This window comes from Rhinolophus sinicus, chromosome 17 (assembly GCF_057876585.1).
Source record: "Rhinolophus sinicus isolate RSI-liver-muscle chromosome 17, RSI-T2T, whole genome shotgun sequence".
NCBI lineage: Eukaryota > Metazoa > Chordata > Mammalia > Chiroptera > Rhinolophidae > Rhinolophus > Rhinolophus sinicus.
The window spans coordinates 93,637,341-93,656,259 of NC_142517.1; positions in this window are offsets into that span (position 1 = coordinate 93,637,341).

Below are 18,919 nucleotides of genomic sequence, written 5' to 3' on the forward strand. Positions count from 1 at the left end.
GTTTATCCCTTCACCATTGAACGATATCTTGGTTGCTTCCAAGTTTTGGCCATTACGAATAAGGCTGCTACAAACATTCATCATATGCAAGTTTTTGTGTAGATGTAAGTTTTCTACTCATTCAGGTGAAAATCCTGGAGCATGACTGCTGGATCATATGGTACGAGTATGTTTAATTTTGTAAGTAACTACCAGACGATCTTCCAAAGTGGCAGTACCATTTTTCATTCCCACCCACAGTAAATGAGAGGTTCTGTTGCTCCATATTTTTGCCAGTGTTTAGTGATTTTAGTGTTTGGGATTTGGGCCATTCTAACATATAAGTAGTGGTATCTCATTTTTGTTTTGGTTTTATTTCCTCTAATGACATATAATATCGAGCATCTTTTCATATGCTTTTTTGACATTTGTATACCTCCTTTGGTAAGGTGTCTATTCAGACTTTTGCCCATATTTTAATTGGTTCGTTTACTTTCTTATTACTGATTTTTAAGAGTTCTTTGTATTGGCTCCTCTGGGTGCTAGGTACTCTTCTACACACTTCACATATACTCTTTGAGTTCGTTGAAGTTTTAATATTTTTTATTAACATTTACCAATATGAATTTAGAATTGTATTAATGCTGTCTTTACTCTTAGCAATTCATCCAATAAATTATTGACGATAATTTTTGTCACCTTCTCATGCATATTTTCTTTCACAATTAAGACTATTACAAATTTTTCTTTATATTAAAATCAATTAAAAAGCATGCTAAATAAAATTTTGAATTAAGAAACACTTTCAAAGAAATATACTTGTGTAATCATTCAAATTAGTATAAATCTTGCAAAGTAGCAATCATAAAACCAACAGATATTTTTGAACATCTTATAAATCTGAGACTCTAGATCTTTTTAACCACAAAATTTCCTTCTTTCAGAAAACTGAGGCTGTAGGCATGAAGAAATATTACTATCTTGTAGATATCATAGGAGCTTTTATTTTTTTCCTTTAAAAATGGTTTCATGTTGGAAATCCTGAGAAACATTTTTCCCTCAGATAAAATTACCTCCTTTCATTTTATTTTACTTTTTTTTATTTCACATTAACTTCAAAGTTATCTTTTAGCCTAAAGCCAACCAGACATTCAATAAATTCTGCATTTGAGTATAAAATAAATGTAAGGTTTTCTATGGAAGAAAATAGCCTATGAGAAAAGCAGCTGTTAACTCTAAACCTACAGAAAAATAACATTTAAAATATAGGTGTTTCTATATTTACTTATTTTGAATCCTGGTTTCATTTATTGACTAATTTTTAAAAGCACTATGTGAGGTTCATGTAATAAAATCAATAGAAATGATACTAAATAATTACTTAAACTTAATTGTAAATTATATTCCTCATAACAGTTTTTATTTTGCCTGGAACGACTTTCTTATATGTAGCAAATGTTATTTGTTAAAATCAATAAGGATCAATTTTGTTTTATTAAATTAATTCTTAAAAATATTTTAGTTATGATTAAGTGTGTTAATTAAATGGTAAAATTTTAAATGTTAAAAAGCATTTGCCTAAATAAAACTGTTTCATCTCACCTTCTTCAGTTCTCCCTAAAGGCAACATGAGACTTAGCAAAAAGAAATTGGAACACATTTGTCAAAAAAGAGAGTTATCATAGGCTTTCCTGGTACAATCTTAGTATTCATTGATAAACATATCCCTGGTTTCCATCTTTCTTTCTGCCATTTTGTGCTGAAAATTATTAAATGTATTTCCTGACGTCAGACATATACCTTAAACTCCAGACTTGTATATTCCAGTGCTATGAAATCTCTTGTTGGATGTCTCACTGGTAAATTAAATTGAACTTTGCTTCTCTGCCTTCACCTACCTATAATCTCTTTCAATTCCAGCCAACTTCATCCCCAACTTCCACTTTCCTCATCACTCTCTACAATCAATCCATCCAATTTTTTTTCTATGTTCAAAATATATCTGGAATCTGCCCAATTATCAACTTCCAATTTTGCTTCCTAACAATTCATCACCAGAGGGTTCCCAGGTGACATTTTTTATATTGAATGTTATGTCATCATGCTGCTTCAAATCTTCTAATAGGCATCCCTGGCAACTGGAATTTATTATAGTTTACAGATTCTCACAGGATCTGGCCCTGTAGCTTTAATCTTCTACCAGTCATTCTCATGCTCAGTGAATTGTGTACTAGTTGTTTTCAAAGTGCCATTCATACCAAGCTCATTTCAGCATCAAGGCTTTTTCAAATGCTTCAATCATCAAAGCTGTTGTATCCAGTCATATTTTTAGATAATGAAAGCTGGATACTATATGGATTGAGAAAAGAAGAATTTGCAAATGAGAACAAACTTTATAAAAATAGTGTTATCAAATTATACAAATGTCATCATATGCATCTAATTTTACTTAGTATTGGACTACATGTCTACCTTTGTGTACTATTCCTAGAATTCAAAAGTTGCTTTACATTTTTTAAACTTATAAAATTCTAGCTTGTGTCAAGTCATTTATGATATTCATCTAAATTCATATAAATATTAGATTACTTGAAATGTAATTTTGCTTGTATCTCTTGTAACTATTTTAGATTCTGAAAATAGTATGTACTTTCATTTTTAAAACATGATTATTAACAGCAGTAATAATAGTATTCTTCTATTATTAGTTTAAGAGACAATTTACTTAGTCCATTATTTGTGATAACCATACTTTTGGTGGGCATTTCTGACTATGTATTATGTAGAATCAATGCCAGTTAGTGAATTCGTCTTCTTTTTCTTCTTCCTTTTAAATGTATATTCATCTAATAACAAATAAGTGGTGAAAATGATGATTAAATGCTTATCTGAGAAATTTGAAATAATAATCATCTCTGCTATCATCTCTGAACAGTTAAGTGTAACACAGTCAGATCATGAACATTATGTTATCATCATCCTTCATGAATTCTGAATATTGACTACAGAACAATACTCTTCATGGCTGCCTGCTTTTAGGCACTTTCCCATCATGCTTAAATGTAATCCCCTGGAGTGATTATGTGTGAATAATTCAGAAAATTGCACCATGCCTGGGGTTTTAAGGCCACACGTTGAAATCCAATATGAACTTTACAGTATTGGAAGCGTGTACCTTAGTGATGTACCGTAGTGATACCCCTGAAAAGTATAGATACAGTGAGGAGTTTATATTTCTTACTTATATTTTTCAGTGCCAGGCAAATAGAAAGCCATCCTAGAATCTTAAATATCATATGTGGATTATGTGCCCAGATATCCTACAGAAACAGAATTAAATTTGGAATAACATACAAGTATATTTAAGCATAAATATATAGCACTGGCACCAAATTAACTAACAAACTGATATATGCACTTAGATAATTCTATATACATACATGTGTATATAGTGTAAATGTGTGTGTGTGTATATAGTATATATATAATACATATGTATAATAAAGCAGTTCTATTTACTGATGTTTTATAGATATGCCATACTAGAATGAAATATCAATGTCTAACGAAATTGATGTTTGAATATATTTGTTAATCATAATCTGATATGTCATATTTGTATTCTTTTCCCTCTCTAGTAGTATTCCTTTTTAAAGAAGTTTCTCCAAGTTTTAAGAACTCCGTTTGTAAAAAGTAATGATTGCGCTTAATATTATCACTATACGGATAATCCATTTTATCACAGAATTGGGCTGAATATGGATAAACTCTGATTAAAATGCAGTTCACAAACTTTCCAACTAGAAAGATTGTTTTGTTAGAATGTGTGGGCATAAAATTGTCATGTAGTGTTGGGAGAGGCAACCAACCACGAGCCCTTCTTTGTAAATGAAATTTGACTGGAACACAGCCATAGTCCACACTTCTTAGTTTATATATTGTTTACAGCTGCTTTTGCACTACAATAGCAGAGTTAGTAGTTGGCACAGAAATTCTACAGCCTGGCTACATGATCCCATACAGAAAGTTTGCCAACCCCTCATTTAGGTGAATATGTTATATTTTAAGAATTTTTGAATTGTGCGGGTTTTTTTATAGTTCATATATGTCATTTTAATTTTTGATGTAACTTTAATTATATATATGAGTGTTTTCCAGATTGTATAGTGAATATTATTTCATGTTTTAAAATAAATTTAAACTCTTGAAAAGTCTAGTTATTAACAGCTTAAAATGCTATGTACAGTCTTATCAATGTATAGAATATGTAGAGTAAGATTTTCCTTTGACATTAAGCTCAATTTTTAGGGCTAGATATTAACAGTATTTATTTCAGAGGTGTGTTTATTAGTAAAGCTATCCATTTCAAGTGCAGAAAACATGAATCCTTGAAATGACTTGGGGGTATCTCTAAAAGATTTTTTACTTCAATAGTTAATGACATGTTTCAATAGTTCTTAGATTTATACCAAGTTACAAATATATATACTAATATAAAGCCATTGTTAATGTAGCACATTAAAGCTTTTGAGTATTTTTTTTAATTCTAAACAGACTTTCAACTAATTTATTTGTACAAGTTTTATTAAATCTTTAAACAATCTTTGATTAATAATATTTTAAACCTTTGAGCAAGCTATTGTAAAAAATCTTGTCAGAAACAATTAGCTAGTATAGATTTTTAAGTTAATGAACAACAAAAATGGATGTCATCTTTAGAATCTGTAAAAGAAAATTCATATCAAAGTTGGATTATATATTCCTTAATAATTCATATACTTTGGGATTACATATGTTTTTTAAGAATCAATAACTGGCATAGACTTACAAATGACTAAAATTTAGTATTAACAGGAGAAAATAATTAGATTAAATAAAAAAGTTTCAGTAAGAAATAAAAATAAATGAATATTGCAAAATCATTGAAACTATCTATATTCTATACATTACACTAAAGTTTCAGCAAATAAAATAAAATTTCTCTAAATTACTTTGTTTAAAATGATTTCTATCTAAGGACGCTTTGGTTGTTTCCATGTCTTGGCCACCATAAATAAAGCTGCAATGAACATCGGAGAACATATATCTTTACAAATAAATGTTTTCAGATTTTTTGGGTAGATGCCCAGGAGAGGGAATTACTGAGTAATGTGGTAATTGTATTCTTAATTTTTGAGGAACCTCCACACTGCCTTCCACAGTAGTTGCACCAATCTGCATTCCCACCAACAGTGTATGAGAGTGCCTTTTTCTCCACAGCCTCTCCAACACTTGTTACTATTTGTCTTGTTGATGATAGCCATTCTAACAGGTGTGAGGCGATATCTCATTGTGGTTTCTACCTGCATTTATTTGATGATTAGTGATGTTGAGCATTTTTTCATGTCTATTGGCCATTTGTATTCCTCTTTGGAAAAATGTCTCTTCAGGTCCTCTGCCCATTTTTTAATTGGATAGTTTGTTTGATTTTGTGGTTGAGTTGTATGAGTTCCTTATACATTTTGGATATTATCCCCTTATCAGAGGCATTTGCAAAAATCTTCACCCATTCAGTTGGTTGCCTCTTTATTTTGTCGATGGTTTCTTTTGCTGTGCAGAAACTTTTTTAGTTTGATATAGTCCCATTCATTTATTTTAGCTTTTACTTCCCTTGATGTTGAGGTCAAATTCATAAAATCGTCTTCAAACCTGCGGTTCATAAGCTTAGTACCTATGTTTTTTTCTATGCAGTTTATTGTTTCAGGATTTATGTTTAGGTCTCTGATTAATTTTGAGTTAATTTTGTACATGGTGACAGATACCAGTGTGGTTTCATTCTTTTGCACGTGGCTTTCCAATTCTTCTGGCATCATTTATTGAAGAGGATATCTTTTCTCCATTGTATGTTTTTGGTTCTTTTGTCAAAAATTATCTGTCCATATTTATGTGAGTTTGTTGCTGGGTTCTCAATTCTATTCCATTGGTCTGTGTATCTGTTTTTCTGCCAATACCATGCTGTTTTGATTACTGTTGCTCTGTAGTACAAGGTGAAGTCAAGGAGTGTGATACCTCCAGCATTGTTCTTTTTTCTTAGGATTGCTTTGGCTATTCGGGGTATTTTGTGGTTCCATAGAAATCTGATGGTTTTTTGTTGTATTTCTTTAAAAATTCCATTGGGATTTTGATGGGGATTGCATTAAATCCATATATTGCTCTGGATAATATGACCATTTTAACTATGTTGATTTTTCCGATCCATGAACACAGAATGTCTTTCCATTTCTTTGTGTCTTCTTCAATTTCTTTTAAAACATGTCTTATAGTTTTCAGTGTATAAGTTTTTCACATTCTTGGTTAAGTTTAGATAGATAGATGATTGGATAAAGGAGATTTGGTATATATACACAATGGAATATTATTCTGCCATAAGAAAAGATATAATAGTGCCATTTGTGATGACACGGATGGATCTTGAGATTATTGTGCTAAGCAAAGTAAGTCAGACAGAAAAAGTTGAGAACCATATGATTTCACTGACATGTGGGATATAAAACTGAAAGCAATAAAGGAACAAGACAAACAAATGAAGAAACAAAAACTCATAGACACAGAAAATAGTTTAGCTCTTACCAGAGTGTAAAGCGGGGAGAGGGGGTGGTAGATGAGGATAAAGGGGGTAAAATATATGGTGATGGAAGGAGAACTGCCTCTGGGTGGTGAACACACAATGTGAGATATAGATGATGTATTACAGAATTGTACACTTGAAACCTATCTAATTTTACTAACCATTGTCACCCCAACAAATTTTAATTAAAAAAAAATGATTTCTATAGTTCTATTTTTTTATACCAAAGAATCTTCTTCAGATAATACAGGAAGTTAAAACATAAACTTTTAGTATTTGAAAGTCAGTGAATGTAAACAGTGTCCCTATAATTTTCCAACTAGATTTGACAAAATGATTTATTAGTCATTATTGTTTGGGTTAAGACATTTATTTAAAAAGCCCAACTTTAATATACAGAATAAATAAGGTCTATGGTATTTCAAAAACAATATCTATAAGCAACAACAACAATAACAACAAAAGTCTATATTATCATTAGCTTTAAATTTGGGAGTCTGAATAGTGGTTCTGAAGGAGACAATAATTAAAAGATAAAGAGGGTTTTTATTTAGTAATAAGCCTCAATGAAAAAATCATTAAGAGGAGAAAGATTAGAAACTAAGCCAATTTTAAAATCTCTTATGTAGTGATTTAAAAACCCATCTAATTATCATTATCATCTCTTAAATTACAGTGAAGAATCAAGAAAATCCATCAACATTGAGGACTTGGTGATATGATAACACACGCAGACATTGTGTTTCAGGGAAAAGGGGAAAATTGCTGTTCCATAAATAGTTATTGTCTTCCTCAAATTCTTGGGGAAAGTATGATTCTGTCAGAGGAAATTATACATCCTACTTACTTTGATGTCATAGATAGGTAAGTAAAGAAATATTGCAAAGATTAGTCATCAAGTGACACTGAAATAAACAAATTTGACACTGACTAAGTATTGCAAAAGTGAGTTTTTCTTCTGTACCTTTAAATAAAAGCAACATTTCCATGGGGAAAAAAGTACAAAAAATAGTTACATTCTAATTTCGTATTTAACTCCAGCTGTCAGTGAATAGATAAATATTAATTCCTAATTAATGTGTGAATTAGCTGCTAAAGAATTTAAGCATAGTTTCTGCTTTATAAAAGAAATCATTATGCTCATCAATAAAATAAAAAGTGTTAGTCTACCATTACAACTACAGATATTTGTTGGAAAAACCTTTTTTTAAAATGTGTTAATGTTGTTTGTTGTATCAGGAAATGTTATGCTCTGTCACAGCTATAGAATTTGAAATCAACACTACTGGGATTTCAGTGAAGGATGGTAACTAATATTTATAGTATGGTTATCTTATATTTGTGCATCTAATGAATTCTTAAAACCCTGGGATTATTATGCATGACCGTTCACATCTCACTTGAGAAAACTGAGGCCCACAAAAAAAGTTAAATAACTTGCCACCTGAAAACAAATATTTGTGGTTGATTAAGGCCACATGTGACAGAGTCCCAGGCTCTTTCCCCTTTTTTGGAGAAAGGTTCCCCTTGGTCAGTATCTGGCTGCCCCATATAGAATGAACTTTTGTGGATTTTCTCCAGATCACCTGCTTACGAAACATTTTGACAATATATTGCCAGTGGTGAATTTAGGTGGAATGATTATAAATATCACATAAGCTAAGCTAATATTGCCTTTATTCTTCTTACATAAAGTTAGACATGTGTGAAAGAATTAAAAGTGATAATAGGGTAACAGATAGAGTGTCAGAAGTAAGTTACATTCACAGAATTCTCAAAAGAGTTGATTGCAACACCATACATCCAGGAAAAGTTAAACCTTCTCGGTATTCTCTCAAGAATTACAGTATGAATGGCCTAATTTGGATTTCAGGGCCAGATAGAGCCTTAGTCTATTTAAAGTATTTATTGATGTGCCAAGTGAATTTAAAGACCTTCAAGCAAGGAAAATACTTTTCCTTATATTTTCTTTCCATTTCAAATATTAGAACACACACACACACATAGGAAATATTGGTAGAACATATATCACATTTTCCTGGTTGTCAGGGTAAAATCAATGAGCACTACATCATACTTAAAGATTTGGAAGAACCCCAAAATAAAAACATTCATAAAAATTGGAATGACAAAGACACGCATGTTAGTAAAGGCGGTTGTTAATTTGCTAATTTTCAGTTCGGTTAATTGTTAGCAACATCACTTTTTACTCAATAAATAAAATGGGAAAATTTGTTTTCAAATTATTTGACAAAATTTGAAAAAAAATAATTTATTGGGCTAATCAGGTAGTAGCTACTAAATATATTGCAATCCTTAGTAATGAAAATGTGTTTGTTTTTCATAAGTCTTATATTTTCTGCAAAATATTGTCACCCCCAAAAACAATTTAAATGTCAACAATTCTAATCAAGATTATCTCAATTAAACTATTAAAGGGTATGGATTTGTGAGTAGAGGCTCTTTTTCTGATTTTCCAAATAGTGAACACAATTTAAATTCATCTTGCACCACATTCCAAGTCAATCAGTTCTCCTAAGCATAACTGTGTCAAGAAATACGTAAAAATGGACATGAACAAGAAAATAGAAAAAGATCAGCAACCATATTGATTTTATTTGTGCTATGGTATAAAGGCCATATTTAAAGGGATTCTTAAATGCTTTTGATGAAACATTAAAAAAGAAACGTTTTCTTTCTTCCTAGAAAAAAAGAAACATTAAAAAAGAAACATTATTCTTGCTGTCAGAACATATTTCTTTGTTTCCTCCATGTAGTGGGGACAACAAGCCAATGTTTTCTTCTTTCTAATGTGGTAAAATAAACTCACCTCAGTATTTTCAGTAAATCTGAGCATCTGTAGTGATCAAAGATGCTGGGTGTACAAGTAGAGAGCACAATATATAAATGAAACTGCTAGTCTCTGGTTTCTGTGTAATTTAGGAGTTATTTTGTCACTCATATCTCTTTCTGACCAGGCAAAGATACGAGTGACAAAATTGAAAAAGTTTGTTACAAATAGTCATAATTCAGCAATTGGAAAACAACCAAATGGGAGAATTAAAACTAAATAAGCTGTAATTTGGAATTTATCAATTCAATTCTGAAACCATATACAAATGTGAACCAGATTTTAATTAGAAGATGATAAAATCCCCACATTGTATCACCCTTTGTCCCCCATCTGAAACCAAATAAACCATGCTTTGTTTAGGGTTATAAACTACAAAACCTATCTGCCTGCAGCACTGCTTTGGAGAAAATGAAACCCATGGTTTCCCTTTGAAATTTTTGAAAGTTGGGAATTTTTAGTAAATTTTTTATAAATTCTACTACTGGTGAAAATCTCTAATTCCTGTGCATTATTAGGATATAAAACACATTCTGCAACTACCCTAAAGACCAAAAAGCCCTACTGTGTAAATTTCATAAGACATATTTTTCTATCTAAAAACTTTCATGCATATTTCCTGGATTTGTTTCTTTTGTTTCCTCTCATTGTTTTTACTATCATCTCATCACCTCATTTTATCATCTCTTCTCTCATTTTCATTGTATTAGATCTGAATCCTCCTTCAAAGAATTACCAGATCACCCTCTCTCTGAGGATTGACCTCCCGAAAAATGCTTTGAGCTCAGGTCTCACAGACAGGTTTGATATCCACATGCAAGCCTTCATTGAGAGATTATGGTAAATGTTGCTTGTGGCAATTTTTGTTTTCTCTAGCATTTATCACCCCCCATCCCAAACATATATTATCACCTTTCTCTATTTTTTCTTTTTTTAATTTATTTTGTTTTGTTTGTCCACTGATTTTCAAGTCCTTGTTCTATTTTATACATTCCAGCCTGCTGACTATCTCAATATACTTTATTTCCCTGCTGTCTATTCCTCTATGAATTGAGAGTGGTACTGTATCACTTTGAAAACTGGCAGCACAAGTGTTTGAGCTTAAAATGCCAAAGTAAGAAATTCCAGATACAACTAAAATTTGTTTTCTACAAATGGTAAACAATTATTTCTTTCAATAACTGTGTATAAATATATATATATATATATATATATATATATATATATATATACACACATATAAACACAATATGCATATACAGATGCAACATATATAAACACACAAGTGATACACACACACATGCATATATATTTATATACACCTGTACACACACATATACACACATATAGTTATAAATGGTGACCCACAAATATTTTCACATGACCCAAGTGGCAGTAGTCTAAAGAGCATTTTGACAGTCCAAGAGTTCCTATAGAAAAGTTGTTTATTTTCCTAGAATACTGTAACTGAGGAAATCTATTCATGGTGTTAGGCATCATAAACATTGAGTTACTTTTTGCATTCTTATAATAGCTCAATTTTGGCTTTGCATCAAAATTAAAATAAATTCTAATGATGCAATGATAAAATTGATTAGATGTAAAAATGTAAAGTGTTTATAGATTTTTGTTGATTTCAATTTAATATTTTAGCCTAACTGAATTAAGTAAAAACAAAAATTATTTAATATAAAGAAGTTGTGTTTATATTTAGCAGAATGTAAATTATTTTGTTTATTAACTACTATGATTTCACATTAAAATGTTGTGCTTTGAAAAACCCACAAACATTTTTGATTGCTCATATCTGCTTTTAGAATGTAAATTTATAAGATCATAATGCTTTTTATTCTGGCAACAACAAACGACAGTATTTGTTCACATTACTAAAGGCATTTGTGGAATTCTAAAACTTTTTGAAATCTCAAAAGTTTCATAAAAATATAACATACTTTCAAAAATTGTTTGTAAAACTTGAACTAAAATATAATCCAAATATAATTATTTCAGTGTCCACTAAGATATTTATTGAGTCAACTAATAAAAAAAAAGAGTATGGTTTAGAAGCCTTATTAATCCTTTCATATTGAAATGAGTATATAAATGTCTAATCGTTATGTTGTACATACAGCTGAAACTTATGCAATATTGTATGTCAACTGCAATTGAAAAATAAAACTAAAATAAGTAGCTAGTCATTTGATTATATTAACACCTTTGTGAGGTAGTGAATTACAGTTAAACATTGAAATAATACTGATGATTCCTTTAGAAATGTAATGTTCTTAGGTTTTTACCATGTTTCCCCGAAAATAAGACTGAGCCAGAAAATCAGCTCTAATGTGTCTTTTGGAGCAAAAATTAATGTAAGCCCCAGTCTTATTTTACTATTAGACCAGGTATAATTAATATAATATAATATAATATAATATAATATAATATAATATAATAAATATAATAAATATAATAAATATAATAAATATAATTAATATAATTAATATAATTAATATAATATACTAGGTATAATATAATATAATACAATACAATATAATATAGTATAATATAATCCCGGGTCTTATTTTAATTTTTGCTCTAAAAGACACATTAGAGCTGATTGTCTGGCTAGGTCTTACTTTCAGGGAAATTGTATATTCCAGTCTTAACTCAGAAATAAACAGAAGGAGGACACTGGAAAATTAAGCACAGCCAATCCTTGGATATTTTTGATAATGTATTTTTGTATACTCAGCACTACGTAGTAGTTAAGGGCTGAGCCTGGGAGATACTTGCTTGTATTCAATTTCACCTTGCCTTTTTAGAAACCATATGCTTTTTGGCCAAGCTACACAAACTCTCTGAATTCATTTTTCTTCATTTGTAAAATGAAAATGATAACAGTGATCATTACATAAATAATAGGTAAGGATATGTAAATCTTTTACATAAATAAATTAATTCATATAACTTGGAACAAGCTTAAACCATAGTAAGTGTTTCAACACTATGAGTTTTAGAGTTGATGAAAATTACCTACATCAATTCTATCATAATATAGGTGAAGCTCTAAAGTCAAAAAAGTGTAAGATTTGTCTAACACCAGAACACAAATTTAAGAGTAGACTCTATGTTTTATGATTTAAATTTTAGCACTCTACTATAAAAAATATGACATGCATCCTTTTGGACAAAGATACACACATATGCGTGCATGCACACTCCCATACACATAGAACTTAAGTGTTTATAAAAATATAAAATATGTACATATAAATGAAGACAAATCTATATAAGCATATATATGAGTATTTTGAAATGTTGATATATAAATGACATAGGAATATAATGATTGAGTTTTATTTATATATGTGCATATATACATTACATAAAATACAGCGGGCTTATCCAAATTGCGTACAATAATTGCTTTCAGAAAACTTGGTTTTATTTTTAAATAATCCCTTTAATTTTAGGCAACATAGTTTCTGTCTTGGCTGTTTGCCTACATCACAATAAAGAAAAACAATATATTTATATGAAAAATTCTGCTGATATTAGCCTCATCTGAAATAGGAGAGCATTGAAGTAGGTGGTTTGTGGTTGCTTTCAATTGTCTCAAAACTGATAACTTTCTGAAAAGTAGTATCTGTATGTATGTATACATACATATACATATATAGTATACAACATATACATACTAGCTATCTAAAATTCATAAAAATTTAGTATTTTTAAACACACAGTATTACATTGAATAACTGATATAAAAAAGAGACAAAATCAGTGAGGATGTAGAATATGGGAACAACTCTGTCAATCAAACTGTGTGATTGCTATTAACAGAATACTGTACTCCAACAATTAGAATATTAATCAAGATAGAAAAGATGACTATATCCTATAAGTCTAAAGACATATAAGATTGAAAATAATATGGAATAAATTATAGGATAAGAGAATATAAATTTCTGCTTAGTACACAGATATTGAGCACACTAATGCCTCCATTTTATCTAATTTTATATTCACTACCACCTTACTTTCAGGTTCTTAATTAGTGCACAATTATTTGATTAAATATTTTGCATAGAAACACTCCAGAGAATTGTGAGCAATGAGCCGTAATAACTTGATTACTGCAGCAGGTTTATAGTTTCCTTGTGTGCAATTTTTTAAGGAGGAGAAAGGAAATAGCCAGTGAAGAAAGGACATTAAAAGAATAGAGAATAAAGTAGAAATGCCGAAAATATTCAGCTCACATTTTATCCTGTCCCGAAGCACCGGAGGTTATCAAATTCACTGTGTTTTATTAGCAGCTTGTAGTTTCAGGGACAGTGTTCCAGAAGGGATTAGCAGAGCTCATTTACTTGGACCTATTTGTATAGATCACTAGTATATAAAGGAAAACAGGAGTAAAAATGGAACAATATGCTACTGATAAACCCTGAATAATTAAAAGTAAAAACAAACATGTGCACTGAGGCAGTTGAAGAATTGAGAAGTAACATTTTGATACCAACTATTGACCAGAATAGTGAATGCCAGCACAGGAGAGGAAAAATAAAAACAAAATTTAGCTGAACAAAATATAGGATTCAAAGATGGCCTTGATATAACCATTACTTTAGCAATTCTTGGCCATTGATTTCACCAATATGTAAATTACATTTCAGGATTTCTTACAGTTGAATCCTTGAGAAATAAGTTAGCTCATTTTTGTCTTTTAATATCCCAGAGCCTTTAAAAAATTAAGATACTTTTACGTACAGTAGATTTTACTCTTTAGTACACAGTTCTATGAGCTGTGATAAATGCATAGGGTCATATAAATACAAACAAGATCAATTTACATCACACACAAAAATTTCCCTGTGGAACCCTTGTGCACTGTTGGTGGGATTGCAGATTGGTGCAGCCACTATGGAAAGCAGTATGGAGGTATCTCAAAAAACTGAAAATGGAACTACCTTATGACACAGAAATTCCACTTCTAGGCATCTATCCAGAGAAATCCAAAATGTTTATTCCGAAAAATTTATGCACCCCTATGTTTATTGCAGCACTATACACAATAGCCAAGACATGGAAACAACCAAAATGCCCATTGCTAGACGACTGGATTAAGAAACTGTGGTACATTTATACAATGGAGTATTATATTACACAGCCATAAAGAAGAATGAAATCCTACCATTTGCAACAATATGGATGGACCTAAAGAACATTATGCTAAGTGAAATGTCAGACATAGAAAGACAAATACCATTTGATTTCACTTATATGTTGAATCTAAAGAAAAGAATAAATGAAAGAATTAATCAGAAACAATCTCAGAGACAGACGAAAAACTGAGGGTTGCTAGATGGGAGGAGGGGTGGGGATAAGGGGGAAGGTGAGGGGATTAGAAAGCACAATCGGTAACCACAAGATGGCCACAAGGATATGAAAGTCAATTTGGGGAATGTAATCAATAATGTTGTAAAGATTTTATAGGGTATCCAATGGACACTTGTCTCATTAGGGAGACCACCTCAGGCAAGATGTAGATGCTTGATCACTGCATTGTACACATGAAGCTGATGAACAATAATAAATGTCAACTACAATTTTATATATATATATATATATATATATATATATATATATAAATACACACACACACATATACATATATATGTATATATATACACACATATATATGGATATGTATGTATATATATAAAATTATAGTATAATTTTAAGGAATTAATAAAAAAATAACATAATTGAATTCTGTCTGATCCACACAGTAATGTCTGTCCTGTGAATCATGTCTGTGCTCTTTCTTACAGTGATTTAATTTTTAAAATTATAAACTAAGAATTATTTTATTTCCAATTATCATTTTTTATTAGTTTCAGGTGTACAAAACAATGTAATAGACATTTGTCATTTATAACCCTCACACAGTGATAACCCCTCCCCCCATCTACTACCCCTCTGACATCACATACAGCCATTACATTACCGCTGTCTCTACTCCTAATGCTGTACTCCGCTTCTTGTAAATATATATATATATATATATACATATATATATATATATATATATATATATATATTTACAAGAGGTAGTAGATGGGGGGAGGGGGTTATCACTGTGTGAGGGATATAAATGACAAATGTCTATTACATTGTTTTGTACACCTGAAACTGATAAAAAATGATAATTAGAAATAAAATAATTCTTAGTTTATAATTTTTAAAATTAAATCACTGTAAGAAAGAGCACAGATGTGATTCACAGGACAGACATTTCTGTGTGGGTCAGACAGAATTCAATTATGTTATTTTTTTATTAATTCCTTGAAATTATATCTGACCATATAGTTAATTTGGGTGTTGTAAAAATGATGGAACAAAAAGATAAATGTCACCATATTCCCTTTATATAATAGAAATAGAAACACTACAAAGTTATTCCATACCTATTCTGTTTACTACACAATTAATGTAAAAAATAAACATATAAAAACAATTAAAAAAAAAATTTCCCTGTGCCCCTGTGTCATCATAGGTATGACAGAGAATTCATAACAAGACATAAAAATCACCATAATTACTGCAGTCTAATTTGTCTCCATTAAAATTTTGCTCCATTAAAATGTTAAAACTAATGGATGAATAATTTAATTGTCTCCAACTTATTGCTCCTGATTTCCTGTTTTTTTCTCATATTTTTATACCAATATTCTTCAATTTATTTACAGAATTAGGAGAATATATTTTTAAAAGATTAGTGAGATAAATAACTTTAAAATATGCCAAAGATGCTGTAATGATATAATGGGATTTTGCATTTCAATATTAGTGAAAATAGATGTATATACATATGTGTGTGTGAAAGATAGATGCTTTTCATTGAAATAACTGTAAAAATCAAGTTAATATTTATTGAAATTATAGGAATTAATAAATTCTGTAAATAATATTGTTTACTATTTGTTTCAGTTAGTAAAGTGTCAGTTAGGAGTGTCAGTTAGAAGTGTCATATGTCCCACTTCCATGCATATCTGTATCTGAATAGTAAACACCACCTAAGCAGTGATGCTGCTTGTATAAACAGAACAAACATGAATGCTTTCTGGTTATGTGTGATAATTCTATTTTACTTGCCTAAATTTATCATAAATATATAAAGCTGTGCCTAATTTATTGAAACTTATCACCAGAATACTAATACTAAAATTAGTAACCTTTTATTTAATCCTTACTATTCTAAGAGCATTGTATACATTATTTTATTCATAACCACTGCAATTTTATGTAATAAGAATTATTATTATCCCAATACTACAAATGAGAAATCTGCGGCAGAGAGTATTTAAATAACTTGTCCACATCACATAGTTAATGACAGGATAACTTAATTTGAACTCAGTCTGTTTCTAGAGCCCACACTGCTTTGCTTGAGACACTCCTGTGAAAATTTGAAAATACTTTAAAATTTACTGCAATAATCAAGTTAAAAAGTTTCTACATTGTTCATGCTATATTTGTGCTTACCTATAATGCACACACTATTTTTTAACATCCAAGGATATATTGACTTTTTACCAATTTATACACATTTTTTTCTAAGATTGACATAACTTAAACACAACTACATAAAATAGATTTATATAAGATGGAACTTAAAGACTATACCATTAGTCAGGTGAACATGTACTATTAATAAAAATTACTAATTATATTTGAGTAGAGAGTTTGGGGACCATTGCCAAATAAAGGCATTTTAGATAACATGCTTATATTGCAATAGACGACACACTTCAAATTGGTGATCAACGTGCTTCTATCCAAAAAGGATTATTTGTCTATTAGTATTTGTCTTATCCATCAAGTTACTTTCTACTTTTATTCAAATAAAGCCATATTTCAAAAAAATCTTCGAAGAGACTAAATAATGGCAATGAGAAATATGCATATAACAGTGAATTGCATCAAAAATTTCCTCTCATGTTTGGAAATGTCATTTTAATATTAAGTAAAATGTTAAGGACATTAACAATAAACCAAGGGTAAAAAAAATATTTTCAAATTCATGAACTGAAATTATAAGCTTCTTCATTTATTGAACAAACTGTTATTGAATATCAATTCTTTATAACTATGTATAATTCTAAATATGATATTTATTTTATAAGTTTGAATAAGAGAAACATTTTTGATGTAATTATGAAAAATTGTTGTTGACAATTATTCTTTAATTATTTAAGGAATGAGGTCAATAAAGATAATGGGATATTTAGATGATCTCATTTGAAAAAAAAAATATATGATGAGACAATGGAATTAAGCTATATATGATAATGTTTTTAACATAGTATATTATTCTTATATTCCTATCTCCAATATGTCTTCAACTTCTTTCATAAAAACATGGCCTTCATTGGTTTAAAACCTTAGAAGCTTTTGGTCTCTCTTTCATCAGTCTAAAAAATATCAAACATAAGCAAGTATAGAGGGTGCCAAAAAATGTGCCAATACACATTTTAAGAAAGGAAAAATCTGTATTAAAATTGTAATACTCAATATATACTGATAACAAAAGATGAATACAAGTCACGTCTGACTTCTGCGATTACAAGAGGTGCTCAAAGTGGTTACCATCAGTGTCCAGACACTTCTGATTATGGTGAACTACTGCTTGAGCAATGTTGACCAAAGTGTCCACATGACACATTTTTTTGACAATCGCCATATAAACATCTATTAGTTAGGGTAGTCTAGCATTGTTGCAGGGATAGATAAACAAATAGAATATAATAGAGAGTGCTCATAATATGTTGCATATCCTGAGCCTTGATATAGGACAGAAAACACTGCTTGACAGTGGGTAAAATAAATATTTCTAAATACGTGTAAATGGTTATGGAAAAAAGTATATCCATATAGAAATCAAAATGGATTGTATATGTATACCTCAAACTACATGAGAAAATTGTTTCCAAGTATATTATATACCTAAGTGTAAAACACAAAGTTATAATATTTTATAAAGTTATATAAAACATTTTTTTATAATTTCAGTATAGAAGACATTTTAAGCAGAAAAAGAAAATGTACTAACTATAAAATAAATTATTGATTAATTTTGTTACATTAAAAATGAGAACTTCTGCTCATCAAAAGACTGAGAGAGTGAAAACAGGCAAGTCACAAAGTAATGGAAGTGATTTACAACTCTTTATAACCAACTGGGGACTCAGATTCTGTGTAAAATAGAAACACACAGGAGTAAATAAAACTAAGACCAACAAGTCAATAGGATATAAAAAAGAGCAGAATTTTTTTATTATGCAGTTCTCATTAGAAAAAATTCAAAACGGCCAATATACATATAAAAAGTCCTCAATTTTAGTAATCTGGGAACTGCAAATTAAGTCATACTGAGAGGAAAGCATTTCCAAAATGGCAAAGTAAATTGTTCTGAAAATCTGCTA